This window comes from Panthera pardus, unplaced genomic scaffold (assembly GCF_024362965.1).
Source record: "Panthera pardus isolate Hobbes unplaced genomic scaffold, ASM2436296v1 HiC_scaffold_8, whole genome shotgun sequence".
Taxonomy (NCBI): domain Eukaryota; kingdom Metazoa; phylum Chordata; class Mammalia; order Carnivora; family Felidae; genus Panthera; species Panthera pardus.
In genome coordinates, this window is record NW_026527013.1 from 114441500 (window position 1) to 114455233 (window position 13734).

The following is a 13734-nucleotide window of genomic DNA, read 5'->3' on the forward strand; positions in this document are numbered from 1 at the left end:
CAAAGACCATTTTTCCAAATAATTTCATATTCACAGGTTCTGAGGGCTAGCATATGGATGTACCTTTTGGGGGGCCACCATTCAACTGACTACAACATCCCAGAAATATTCTCACCTAGATTCATGTGGGTCTAAACCAGAGATATTCACTGCAGCATTGTTTGTGGTGGTCGGGAGATGGATGCCCACCACTAGGACAGCATGTAGGTATAATATGGTGGACGTTCACTGACTGCCCATGTGCACCCTACATTTCCCAGACTCAACAAAGTTGGTTAGGGCCATATAATGGTTTTGGTCAATGTGTTGTGAGTGGCAGTGACATGTGTTACTTCTAATCTGAGGAACATAATAGTGGGTATGAATTTTCCGTGCTCTCTCCTTCCCTGACTCAACAACCCTGTAAGAAATGTTGCCAGTGCCATAGCTATGAAATACAAGTGGTGCAGATCCCTGAATCACAGCTTGAAAAGGCTGCCTGGAAGAACGGCCAGACCTACAGAGGATTCTGCATGAATGAAAAAATACACTTTTATGTGTTAAGCTACTGTGATTGATTTGGGGGTTGTTACATGAGCATAGCACCACCTACTTTGAATAATGTATAAGCCATGAAATACTACCATTTGTTAGGAGCAACAGATCAGAAATACATAGCCTCACAGATAGATCTTAAAAACACAATGCTTAATGAGAAATCAAAAAAGAGAATGAGATATAGAACATAATATCATTTACAAATTTTAAAATAAAGGCAAACAAATAAAATACCCATTTCACAAGAACACATCTAAATTTTTAAAAATACAATTAAAATGGAGGTGGGGGAGAGGAATGAGAATGGGGTAAAAAGGAAATCAATCCTTCTATCAAATAAGGGACTTGCCAGTTCTAATTACAATAATATTCCAAGATCTGAGGAAGATGATTAACCAGACAGAGAGTCTCCTCCTCAGGGCTAAGACAGAGGCTGGGGTGTTCTGGCCTAAGGTGATGCCCCAGAAAAAAGACAGAAGAGTAGCTTGGGATCCGCTGAGAGTTTAAGCGGTGAGGATGAAAAAGAAAAGAGCCAGCAAAGGAGCCTGGGGAAGAGGAAGACTTAGAAAAGTTGAGAAGGTAAAGAGCCTAGATGAAGTGTAACAGGATCCTAACAAAGAATGTGGCCAAGGGAGTGAAAATGAAGGTGTGGATAAAGGTATTGGACTAAATAAAACACAATTAAATCCAACACCTCTACCAAGTCCTACAACTCCACCATGACATGGCTCTCTTCATCTCTCCTTGACCCACTACTCTCCATACAGTGGTCTCTCACTTTTACAAAGTCTCAGGGGCCAGACACTTGCAGTTCCCTTTATCTCAAACAATTACCTCGCTGTCCCCTTCCCCATCTTTCCATGGCTTTTCATTCAAGTAGGTGCTCTGAGAGGTTCTTTCTGACCACACTTCCTAAACTGGCCTTCCCATCACTCTCTTTCCCATTCATTTACTTTATTCATAGCCTGCTTATTGTCTGAAAGTAGAATGATCTCTTCACTATCATCTCTCTCCACACAAAACCTCAAACTCCATAAAAGCAGGACCCTGTCTGGCTTAATCCTTACTGTATGCAGAGTGGTTGGAACATTGGATGGAACATGGTAGGTGACTCTGATAAGTTCAGCCCAATTGATGGGGTGCACAGAGCTGCTAATAACAAGTGAGACAGGAATAGTGAGAAAAGGAGGATGTTTTGAGAAATAGACAATGAGTTCAGTTTTGTCAATGTTGAATTTTGAGGGAGCCTGTGACATATCCAGGTGTAGCTTTCCAATAGGTCATGAGCCAAAAACTAGGAGAGACCAATAGATTTGAGAGCTGTTGGCAGTCACAGTTGAAATTGTAGGGGAAGAAAAAAACTTTTTACTCTACCCTCTTAGGTTCATTGACTGGAGTCCTGAGAATCGGACTGACAAAAGACAGATGAAAGGAGAAGAGACATACAAATTTCATTTGATGTTAATTTTTATGTAACATGAGGGCCTTCTTAGAAAAGATGTGAAGAACCAAAGAAGTGGATAGGCCTGAGAGCTTATACATCAATTTTAACAAAGAATGATGAATTATAGAGATGTAACAAGACAAAGGAAAAGGTTTTGGGGGCTTCTGGGGATTGCAAAGAATGGGGAAGTAAATATATAAAGGAAAGTAATGGAAGACAAAGGTTATCTTAGTAAGGTTTTTTTGTGCTGATTTTTCATCTTCTTCATGGCCATAAAACTTCCCCAGGAGAGGGGATTTATGGCAGTCCTTATTTCTCAGGCGTTTCTGCTTTTAGACAGATAAAAGAAGCTTTAGAAAGATTTCTTTCTGTATCTGTTGAATCTCAAATGTCTTTAGCTCAAAATAATTTTTATGCCAAATCGGCATATTTTTGGGTGGTATATTCTGATTCCCTTCAAAACCATGAGGAGAGATTAGGTAGTAGAAAAAGAGAGAACACCACAATTGAATGAGGTCATAGTATACAATGCTTGAAAGCCACTGTGGAACCTAATCTCAGATTCCAAGAGATCTGCCTCTGATTCTAAGCTAAAAATAAAGCATCAAGATTTCAGTGCATTTGCCCATTGTCTGGCACAGTGGGACAGATGCAATTCCTGCCATCCAGGGAGTTTATGCTTAGCTAAAACATTCCATGCACGCTGAAATTAGGGTAGGCACAGCTGGGTCCCTGGAACACCAACTTGAAGCCCCTCCTGCCTAAAAACCATTGTTCTATCTTGGAGTCTCCCCAACAGAGCCCTTTGGTCACCTGAGGCTGCAGAGATTGAAACATTGCAGGAGCCTGGGAATGCATCACTTCTGAACAGAAAGCTAATAGTTCTGTTCAGATCAAGGTGGCCTTTAAATAATCTACATCAACCACAGTCTTCTTACCCAAAAGTTCTAGACTCAGAGCAAGTTGCCAACAGACACACTGAAAAAAGAAGGAAAATGCTGAGCCTGGGGACTAAATCAATTCTTATTCCTCATTGCATATTAGAATCATCAGGGGAACTTTAAAAACAGACACACCACCTAAGTCTCTCCTCACACCAATTATTATTTTTTTATTAAAAATTTTTTTAAATATTTACTTATTTTTGAGAGAGAGAGAAAAAAAAAATGAATGAGCAGGAGAGGGGCAGAGAGAGACACAGAGACACAGAATTTAAAGCAGGCTCCAGGCTCTAAGCTGTCAGCACAGAGCCTGATGCCAGGCTTGAATTCACAGATTGCAAGATCATGACCTAAGTAGAACTTGGATGTCCGACTGACTGAGCCACCCAGGCCACCCTCTCCTCACACCAATTAAATGAGAACCTTTGGGAGACAGGGATATGCTTAAAACACTACAGGTGATTCTAATCAGTCATGGATGAGAAAAAATGGCTTTGAACTATAAAAACGTGTCGCTGGAAAATTTTCCTTTCTCCCTTCCCTCCTTTCTTTCCTGGAAATAGAAGACATAAAAGAAATCTCAGCATGTATGCCTCACCCAGGCCAGACTTGGGTGATCAGCACCCCTTGGATCTCTGCCTATGATTGGTGGTTGAATGAATCAGTCATCTCCTGTTCCCAAGGAGTGACTGGGGAAAAAAGGTCCACTGAGAAATCAGAGGGAAGGAGGGAGAGTAGATCAAGTCCCACAGACAGCAGGATAACTTTGGTGGGTGCTGACTTGTTCAATTGGTATTTCCCCCCCGCCCACCCAACCTTCCCACCTTCTCCTTTGTCATAAGGGATGATCTTAAGAACTTTAGACACCACCAGTAAGAAGTCAAGTCCAGAATTAATTTTTGGACTTCTTTAAAACAATGAGTCGCTTAAAATCCCAGGAATGGGAATCATGCTGGCCTTAAATGCTGTGTTGGATGATAATTAAAAGCATTTGGCACAATCCACCACTGCATCCTTCTTGAAGCCACCTTCTTAGTGACAGGATACATTCCACCTTGTTCTCCTGAGTTTCTAAATAATGGCTCCCTCTCCATTGCCTTTACTGCTCCTCTTCCTTTCCACACTGGCCTCACACTGTTCTTGGAGGATACCCAAGGCATCTCTGTAGAGCTATAAAATTCCTCAGGACAGCTTAAAGCATAATTCAGCCCTATCCCCTCATTTTATAGGACTGAAAACCAAAGCCCAAAGAAGGTAAGTGATCTGCCCAAAGTCATAATTAGTGGTAGGGTCAAGATAGAATTCATGTTTCCTGAACTCCATCTGCTTTCACTGCTTAATTCGCCTTACCACTGACTTGACACAGGAGGGAAAACACCAGCAAGTGTTGATTTGTATGAAGTTCCTTCTTTCCGGTCTCCTAAATTCTTGTTCTTCAAACTACAGTCCACTGGGGCGCCTGGGTGACTCAGTTAGTTGAGCATCCCACTTTGGTTCAGGTCATGATCTCGCGGTTTATGAGTTCGAGCCTGACGTCAGGATCTGTGCTGACAGCTCAGAGCCTGGCGCGGCTTCGGATTCTGTGTCTCCCTCTCTCTCTGCCTCTCTCCCACTCACAGTCTGTGTGTCTCTCTCTCAAAAATAAATAAACATTAAAAAAAATTTAACAAAATACTGTCCATAGACCAGTAGTGTAAGCCTCACCCAGACGTACTAAATGAATCAGAATCTGCATTTTAACCATATCACTAGGTGATTCTAAGGCACATTTAAATTTGAGAAGTACTTTTCTAAATTAGCATTTGGATATTCAATCATGCAGAGATTCAAGTACTTATTTAACACACGTTGTATAAAGCAGGATGATAGCCATTGAGAAGGTGATAGCACCAAAAACAAACAAACAAAAACAACAAAACACCACAAATAGAATTTAATTATCTTAAAAATTTCAGAAATAATGACAAATTGAGGTATTTAGTTGGAAACCAATGATACAGGCAGATCTGATAGCCTGGTTTCTATATCAAATAATTCTGGACTTAAATATTGTAATAATTAAAAAAATAAAAATTTAAACACCCATCATCCTGGTATTAAGTGCATATGTCGAATTCCAATGCTCCCAAACCACTCTTCATTGCAATCCAAAGCCGTTGCTTGAATCAAAACCACATGATGTAGGACTGACTCTGTGTTCCGGTCAAGGACTAAGCACCAGTTCCATTCTGGCTATTGTAAAACTCCTGGCACAGAGTAATTGCTGCACTATTTCCAATTTCCTTGATCTTCCTGTTGTCAAAAACTCATTTCTGGTATGGATTCAAGCAGGCCCAAGTCACACCTGATGTCTGCCAACTTTCCTTCCCTCTTTTCTTATTAACTGAGTTTTGCATCAAGAGTTTTGGCCTTTCCTCGTCTCTTGGCAACAGAGTTTCCAGAGGAAGTGCAAGAGCAAGGGCATACACAAAGACTGTAACCCAACAAAGGCAGAGAGGATAAAGGTATCCAGAGTGAAACACAAAACTTGTGAATGGGGCCCCTTTGGTAAAATGAGAGTATTTATCAAATCCCAGGCATTACAGCTCCTGTGCTCTCTACTCTAGCACTATTTTTGTGTGCTCAAATAATGGCACTTGTAACAATCTAGGTGACTCTAATTGACTGCTGATTATAAATAAGACCAAGGGCTAACTCATGGAAACAAAAGACCTTGTAATAAATATACTAAGATCAAGGGCTAACTCATGGAAACAAAAGTCCTTAGAATAAATATACTTGGAAGGAAGAGCAACACGTGTACAAAACAGTAATGTCAATTCAAGCCAGGATGTGACAGTAACCAAGTGAGGGACGAAGATGAAATGTGTGACAGATGCTGAAGGGAAAGGCCCAGACTCAAGCAAGGAGAGGATTGTATTTTTCTCTCTGCAGACTGGCCTCTTTTTTTGCTTATCTATAGTTATGGTGGGCAGAAGATGGGCACCCCACAGCTTCCCAGTTTACACATTATCTGTGGAACTATAGAGAATGCCCGTGTCTCATGGTCATGACCACAAATACCCAACAGAGGAAATGACTGGTCTGATTTGTATCAAGGGCCCACCCCTGTGCCAATCAATCAGCCGAGGCCAGGATCTGTTGTCAGCAATCCCTGACTGTCTGGGGACCATATGAGGAAAAAGGATCAATTCCTAGAACAGGGCATTTACCGTACTGGCTTATGAGCTGAAAAGATACCCCAGAAGGTATGCATCTGTTAGACAGAGATATATAGTGACAAATCCAAGTGTCAGTACCAAGGCCAGGAGTGGCTGCCTGAGCTGGATGGAACCTCACTGTCAGAATTGCCTACCAGCAAAGTGGCAACATTTAATAGATACTCAGGGGGAACAGTCACCGGAGGTTAAAATGCTGGAGTTCTCTCAAACCCTTCCCTTTATCTCTCAAGTCTGCTTACTAATCTGTATCTGGACATTTCCTGTCACTTCAGTGTCTTCTGAAACTTACTGTGTCCCACAGTCCCTACTCATAGAACAGGCACCTGTCTTCTGGTGCAAGTACATCTAGACCAGTGTCAGGAAAAGAAGCTGTCTAGCCCCTGGTCAGCCTTCTGTTTCCTCATTCCAGTCCCTTTCTGGGGTTTATTCTCTAAAGGATGAGAACAAATGGGATTATTCAAAGACTGAATGTAAAAATGCAAGTTTCCCTGTGGTTCCAAGCAGGTAAGGCCTGCAGTGAATCTGGGTCATGTTCTGAATCAGTTTTGATATTTTGATAAAGACACTATCCAATAAACCTGCTAACTAATGTCAATTATGTGCTGATTATAGGTAATAAATTAATCCATGAGCTCAGGGATTTGAATTCCCAGCCCAAGCATCAAAAAATGACCTAGAAGCTTGTATGTGTGCCATGAAGGAAACCCTATTTTCTGTAGTTGCAGGGCTGATACTGTTTAAAATCAAATGTAGAACTTCCTCCTGTGATGGGTTGAATTATAACACAATTTTAACCCTCAGACTCTCAGGTAGTCTACTATTAAAGTGAGGGCATTGACTGGGGAAGAATGGGATCCTGTAAATTGGGATGGGGACAAGTAGGAAGACTCTGATGAAGTGAGGGACATTAGGTTCCTAAATTCTGACAAGTCTTCTTTGCCAGTGGAATAGGCCTCCCTACCCTCAATGAAATTGGCCTCTCCACCCTTAGTGGGATAGGCTTTTCCACTTCTGAGGGGATTAACTCTGCACTGTCCCCACTTCTGAGGGGATTAACTCTGCATTGCCCAGGGAAACTGTAATGCCCCCTCCCTTGAGGCAGCTGCCATGCAAGGCAATGCTAATTCTCCTCAGTACCCACCTCCACCACTCTTCTTTCCTTCTTCATGGGGATGTGCAGAAGCGCACTATATTACAGAAGAGCAGAGTTTTCTAATTTATACAGATAGAAATGAGGGGGACATTGAGTAGGAATGGATGCTAAGGATATGGAATAATGGTGGAAGGAGCATAAATTTATGGATATGGGCTCATTAGGCCAAGATTCTACATTTAATGTTGCAGCTTGGGGAAAGAGAAAGGGCTCTAAAAGTTTGTTTGGTTGGTTGGTTGGCTGAAACATGGATTAAAAGGTGGCCCATGGTGAGTGAATTAGAAATGCCTGATCTAGGAGCACCTGGGTGGCTCAGTCGGTTAAGCCTCTTGATTTCAGCTCAGGTCATGATCTGACAGTTGATGAGTTTGAACCCCACATTGGACTCTGCATTGACAACACAGAGTCTGCTTAGGATTCTTTCTCTGCCTCTCTTTCTGCCCCTCCCCTGCTTATGCTCTCTCAAAATAAATCCTCAAAATAAATAAGTAAACATTAAAATAAATAAGTAAACATTAAAAAAGTTTTTTTAAAAGAAAGAAATGCCTGACCTACTTAATTTAATGTAGAAGAAGAGATTTAAAGGCAGAAAGATTGCAACATTATAGTGGATTTGTAATTTAGGACCTACTCACGCACTGGGAGGGTCCAGAAGACATACATTTCACCGTGACTGTGAGAAATAAGTTTGTGAGGGGAGCCCTCTTCTCTGTAGGCCAGACTTTACAGTGGAAACTATCGTGCTCGCTTCGGCAGCACATATACAGTGGAAACTATAGCCACTCAAAGGGGAAACCTAAATTCAATGGGAGTAATTGGACCCTGAAGTGTCAGGATTTAAGTGACAGCACTCAACAGTCAAAGGCAAAGGGGGCATGATTACCATAATGGACAGCAGAATCAAAGCAGAAATCAGAATTGTCTGACTCATGAAGATCTCATGGCATTGGCTACCTGATCTTAGTGTTTCTAGAAGTGAAATAGACAGGAAGCTTACTAAATTCTTACTTGATCTGCACACACAGAAAATTTCTAAGTCAAGTGAATAAAAGTCTAACCTGAATCATAAAAACAGAGGGTCATGGTCTCTCAGTTAATCCCAGATTTGTTTATAGACCTAGAACCCCTTGAACGAAGGAAAGGCTTCATTCCCCTTAAGGAAAGACCATGGTATACTAACAAAAATTTATACTGCTGGGGCACTGGGTAGCGCAGTCAGTTAAACATCGGCCTCTTGATCTCAGCTCAGGTCATGATCTCACAGTTTGTGAGTTCGAGCCCACATGGGACTATGCGCAGATGGTGTGGAGCCTGCTTGGGATTCTGTTTCTCCTTCTCTCTGCCCTTCCGCAACTTGTGCTTGCGTGCTCTCTTTCTCTCTCTCTCTCAAAATAAATAAATAAATAAAATTAAAAAAAGTTATAGTTCTAATCTTTCTCCCAGCTTTCCCCAGAGGGACCTACAATCTTTTTTCAGGGTATACCTGCATTAGAGAAAAGAAAATCATCAGACCTTTCAGGAACACTCTCCAAATAGACACTAATCCAAGAGACTCAAACAAACATCAGTGTGGCCCACCAGTCAGAGTGGGGGCTTATAAAGGCCAGGTGATCAGTGGAGTTTTAGCACAGGTCCCTCTCACAGTGGGTCCCTGAACCAATCCTGTGATTATTTCTCCCGTTCCAAAATCCATAATTGGATATGGCAGAATCCCCACATTGGTTCCCTGACCTGTGGAGTGAGGGCCACTATGGTGGGAAAAGCCATGTGGAAGCCACTAGAACTGACTCTACCTAAGAAAAATAGAAAAATAGTAAATCAAAAGCAATACTGCATTCCTAAAGGGATTGTAAAAACTAGTGCCACCATCAAGGACTCAAAGGATGCAGGGGTGGTGATTTCCACCACATCCCCATTCAGATGGATCCTGGAGAATGACAGTGGATTAATGTGAGCTTAACCACGTGGTGATTCAAATTTCAGTTGTTGTACCAGATGTGGTTTCATTGCTTGAGCAAATTTAACAAATCCCCTGGTACTTGGCATATAGCTATTGATCTGGCAAATGCCTTTTTTCTCTATCCCTGTCCATTATGCCCATGAGGAGCAGATTGATTTCAGCTGGAAAGGCCAGAATTATACCTTCAATGTCCTACCTCAGAGGTATATCCAGCCCTATGTCATAATTTAGTTCACAGGAATCCTGATCACCTTTCCCTTCTGCAAGATATCACACTGCTTTATTATATTGATGACATTGTGCTGATTGGACCTAGTGAGCAAGAAGTAGCAACTACTCTAAACCTACTGGTAAGATATTTGCATACCAGAGGTGGGAAATAAATCTAATATTCAGGGGCCTTCTACCTCAGTGAAATGTGTAAGGGTCCAATGGTATGGGACATGTTGAAATATTCCTTCTAATGTGAAGGGTAAGTTGTTACACCCGGCCCTTCCTACAGTGAAGAAAGAGACAATGTTTTGTGGGTTTCTTTGGGTTTTGGAGGCAACACATTCCTCATGTAGGTGTGTCACCCTGACCTACTTACTGAGTGACCTTAAAAGCTTCCAGTTTTGAGAGGGCCCCAGAACAAGAGATGGCTCTGCAGCAGGTCCAGGCTGCTGTGCAGGCTGCTCTACCACTTGGGCCATATGACCCAGCAGCTCCCATGGTGCTTGAAGAGTGCTTAGCAGGTCGAGATGCTGTTTTGAGCTGTTGGCAGGCCTCTATACATGAATTGCACCATAGACTCTTAGGACTTTGGAGCAAATTTCTACCACCCTCCACAGATAAACACTCTTCTTTTTAGAAATGGCTCTTGGCTAGGCTACCGAGCCTTAGTAGAAACAGAATGCTTAACCATGGACCACCAAGTTACCATGCAACCTGAGCTGCCTTCATGAACCAGGTGTTGTGGGTGTTATCTGACTGAGCAAGTCATGAAGTTTGGTGTGCCCAGCAGTGCTCCATTATCAAGTAGAAGTAGTGTATATGCAGTCGGGCCCAAGCAGGCCCTGAAGGCACAAGTAATTTACATGAAGAAGTGGCCCAAATGTCCAGCATCCCCATTCATGCCATATTACCTTCTCTCTCCCAACCTGCATGGCCTCATGGGGAGTTCGCTATGACCAGTTGACAGAAGGCGTAAAATTCAGGCCTGGTTTATACAGATGCTTCTACATGGTATGTTGGCACCACTTGAAAGTGGACAATTGCAGCACTACAACCTTTTTCTGGGACATCCCTAAAGGACAGTGGTGAAGGGCAATCCTCCAAGGGGCAAATCTCTGGGCAGTGCACCTGGTTCACTTTGCTTGAAAAGAGAAATGACCAGATATGTGACTATATATTGATTCATGGGTCGTGGTCAATGTTTGGTTGGGTGGTCAGGGACTTGGAACATGATTACATAATTGGTGACAAAGAAATTTGGGGAAGAAGTACATGGGTAGACCTCTCTATAGGCAAAACAAAGGAAGATATTTGTTCCCCATGTAAATACTCAACAAAGGTTTACCTCAGCAGAGGAAGATTTTAATAACTGAATGGACAGAATTAACCACACTGTGAATACCATAAGTCTCTGTCCCCAGTCATCACTGTCATTGCCCAATGGGTTCATGAACAAAGTGGCCATAGTGGCAGGGATAGACGTTCTGCATGGGCTCAACAACGCGGGGTTCCACTCACCACAGCTGACTTGGCTAAGTCCACCACTAAGTGCTCAATCTGTTAGCAGCAGACACCAACACTGAGTCCCCTATATAGCACCATTCCCTGAGGCGATCAGCCAGCTACCCTGTGGCAGGTTGATTCTATCATGGAAGGGACAGTGTTACTGGAATAGACACTCTGGATAGAGATTTGCCTTCCCTGCATACAATGCTTCTCCCCCAAGCAACCATCCATGGACTTTCAGAATGCTTTATCAATCATCATGGTATTCTACATAGCATGGCTTCTGATCAAGAAAATCATTTCACAACAAAAGGAATATGGCAATGGGTCCATGCTCATGGAATTCACTGATCCTACCATGTTCCTCACCCCCTAAAGCAGCTGGCTTAATAGAATGTTAGAATTGCCTTTTGAAGACTCAGTTACAGTGCCAGCTTGGTGGCAATACCTTGCAGAGCTGAGGCAAAGTTCCCCAGAAGGCTAATATATGGTGCTGTTTCTCATATAACCAGGATTCATGGGTCCAGAATCAAGGTGTGGAAATGAGAGTAGCACTGTTTTCTATTACCCCTAGGAACCCACCAGCAAAATGTTTGCTTTCTGTTCCCACAACTTTATTCCCTACCAGCCTAGAGATCTTAGTTCCAAAGAGAGGGACACTACCAGCAAGAAACACAGCAATGATTTCATTGAACTAGAAATGCCATCTGGCCAATTTGGACTCCCCATGCCTTGAAATCAACATGAAAATAAGGGAATTACTATATTGGCTGGGGAAACTGGACTGCTATTCCACCATAGAAATAAGGAAGGGTATATCTGGAATACAAGAGATTCCTTAGGGCATTTCTTAGTATTACCTTGTCCTATGATTAAGGTCAATGAAAAACTACAAGGACTCTAATTATCACGAGTATTTCCTCCATTATGTCATGAATACATTTGAGTGTGTGTGTACCTTTGTTTTCTTTCTTCTCATGTTCTCTTATGTAAAATAAGATATACTGACTTTACAACAGTATTTAAGTATTGCTAACTTTACATCATAGTAGTTAAGTTGTAGGATATCACAAAGAGTAAACACTGTTCAATGAGTTTACCTCCTCTTCTGGGGAAGAGGTTAGTGCATTTTCAGTTATATGCAGGATAGTTATATCATGTTGGGTAGAATTATGACCTTGTTATTGTCTTTATTTGCATATTAAGTATAGTTTAAGGAGATGCTTGTGGGTGCCAACTTGATAAAGTGGGGGGGCTTGAGATGATTTATTTTTTTGTGCCAACTTGACTGGATTATAGGGTGCCCAGATATTTGGCTAAACATCATTTCTGAGTATGTCTGTAAAGATATTTCTGGGTGAAATTAGTATTTTAATCAGTGGACTTGGGAAAGCAGCATGCCCTCCCCAATGTGGGTGGGTATCAACCAATCCATTGAGGGCCTGAATAAAACAGAACAGTAGAGGAAGAATTTGACCATTTCTTTCTGATTGCTTGACTGGGACATTGATGTTTTCCTGCCTTAAGCATTCCTCATTTTCAGACATTGAAACTTGGACTGGAATCTATATCATTGGTTCCCCTGGTTCTGAGTCTTTGGATTTACACTAAATTATACCACGGGTTTCCCTCGGTTTCCAGCTTATGGATGGCAGGCTATGGGACTTCTCAGCCTCCATAATTGCATGGGCCAATTCCTTATAATAAATCTCTTCTTATATGTATATCCTATTGATCTGTTTCTCTAGCAAATGCTGACTAATACAACCTGTTAGCTGGCTCCCCTCATGATCCCAAGATGGCTGCCTCCGTCATGAGCCTAAGATAGCTACCACAGTCCTAGGAGTCAAGTATTGGCTACATCCCCAGGATAGTTCTTCAGGAGAGTTTCTTTTTATCAAGGAAGAAAATATTTCCCAGAAGCCTCCAGCAGACTTCCCCTTATCTCATTAGCCAGAATCGTACCATGCACCCATGCTTAAGTCAATCACAGCCAAGAGGAATAGGACTACCATGATTGCCATAGGCCAAATAGAATTCATTCCCAGAACTGAGAAGGGGCCAGTTTCCCCTGAAGTATCTGACTATCTGATACCCAAAACTTTGGAGTTCTATTAGCAAGAGCTAGAGGTACACAATTAATGGTGTCCACCACAGCTCCAACTGTAGAAAGGCGTTTCCAGTCTAAAGAAGATGCCTGTCGTATCAAACAAAAGGAGAGCCAGGATTAGGAAGTTGCTTTCAGTCAGCCACCTGTCCTGTCCAAGCTATGTGAACAGCCCAGTTGTGCTGAACTGTGAGATGATAATAAGAGTAATAATGACAACTTAATAACAATTTCTGAGCACTCTCCATATACCACGCTCTGGACTAAGTGCATTACACACAATTGGGAATGCTGTGCGGGGGGACAGGACACGGGCAAAGCAAGCAAGGCACTGAATTTAAGGAGACACACTCTCAGGGTGGTACACATGTGAGTTGGCACTTGAGAGTGAGTGCCTCCTTAACTTTTGTGCTCTAGGGTCCTTATATGTCTCACCCTAATTTCAGGCCTGATACTATGTTGTGCCACCCAGGCCCAACACTCCATTTAGAATTAAGGCACCCATTCCCCCAGCTGCTGGGACTACAGGTGGCTGAGAGTTCTAAGCCGACATCTCGGTGAGGGAATTGCCCTCAGCTGAAGACAGCTGCCTTGTCCAAATTCTCATCCCTTCCTGGGGGCAGTGCCTACCCAATGACTGTTAAATGCAGAG

General features: G+C 42.4%; 1 pseudogene; it reads left to right on the plus strand.

The window, feature by feature from the left end:
• The first annotated feature begins 1129 nt into the window (after positions 1-1129).
• LOC128775476 (uncharacterized) lies at positions 1130-13643 on the plus strand (annotated as a pseudogene).
• The last annotated feature ends 91 nt before the right edge of the window (positions 13644-13734 follow it).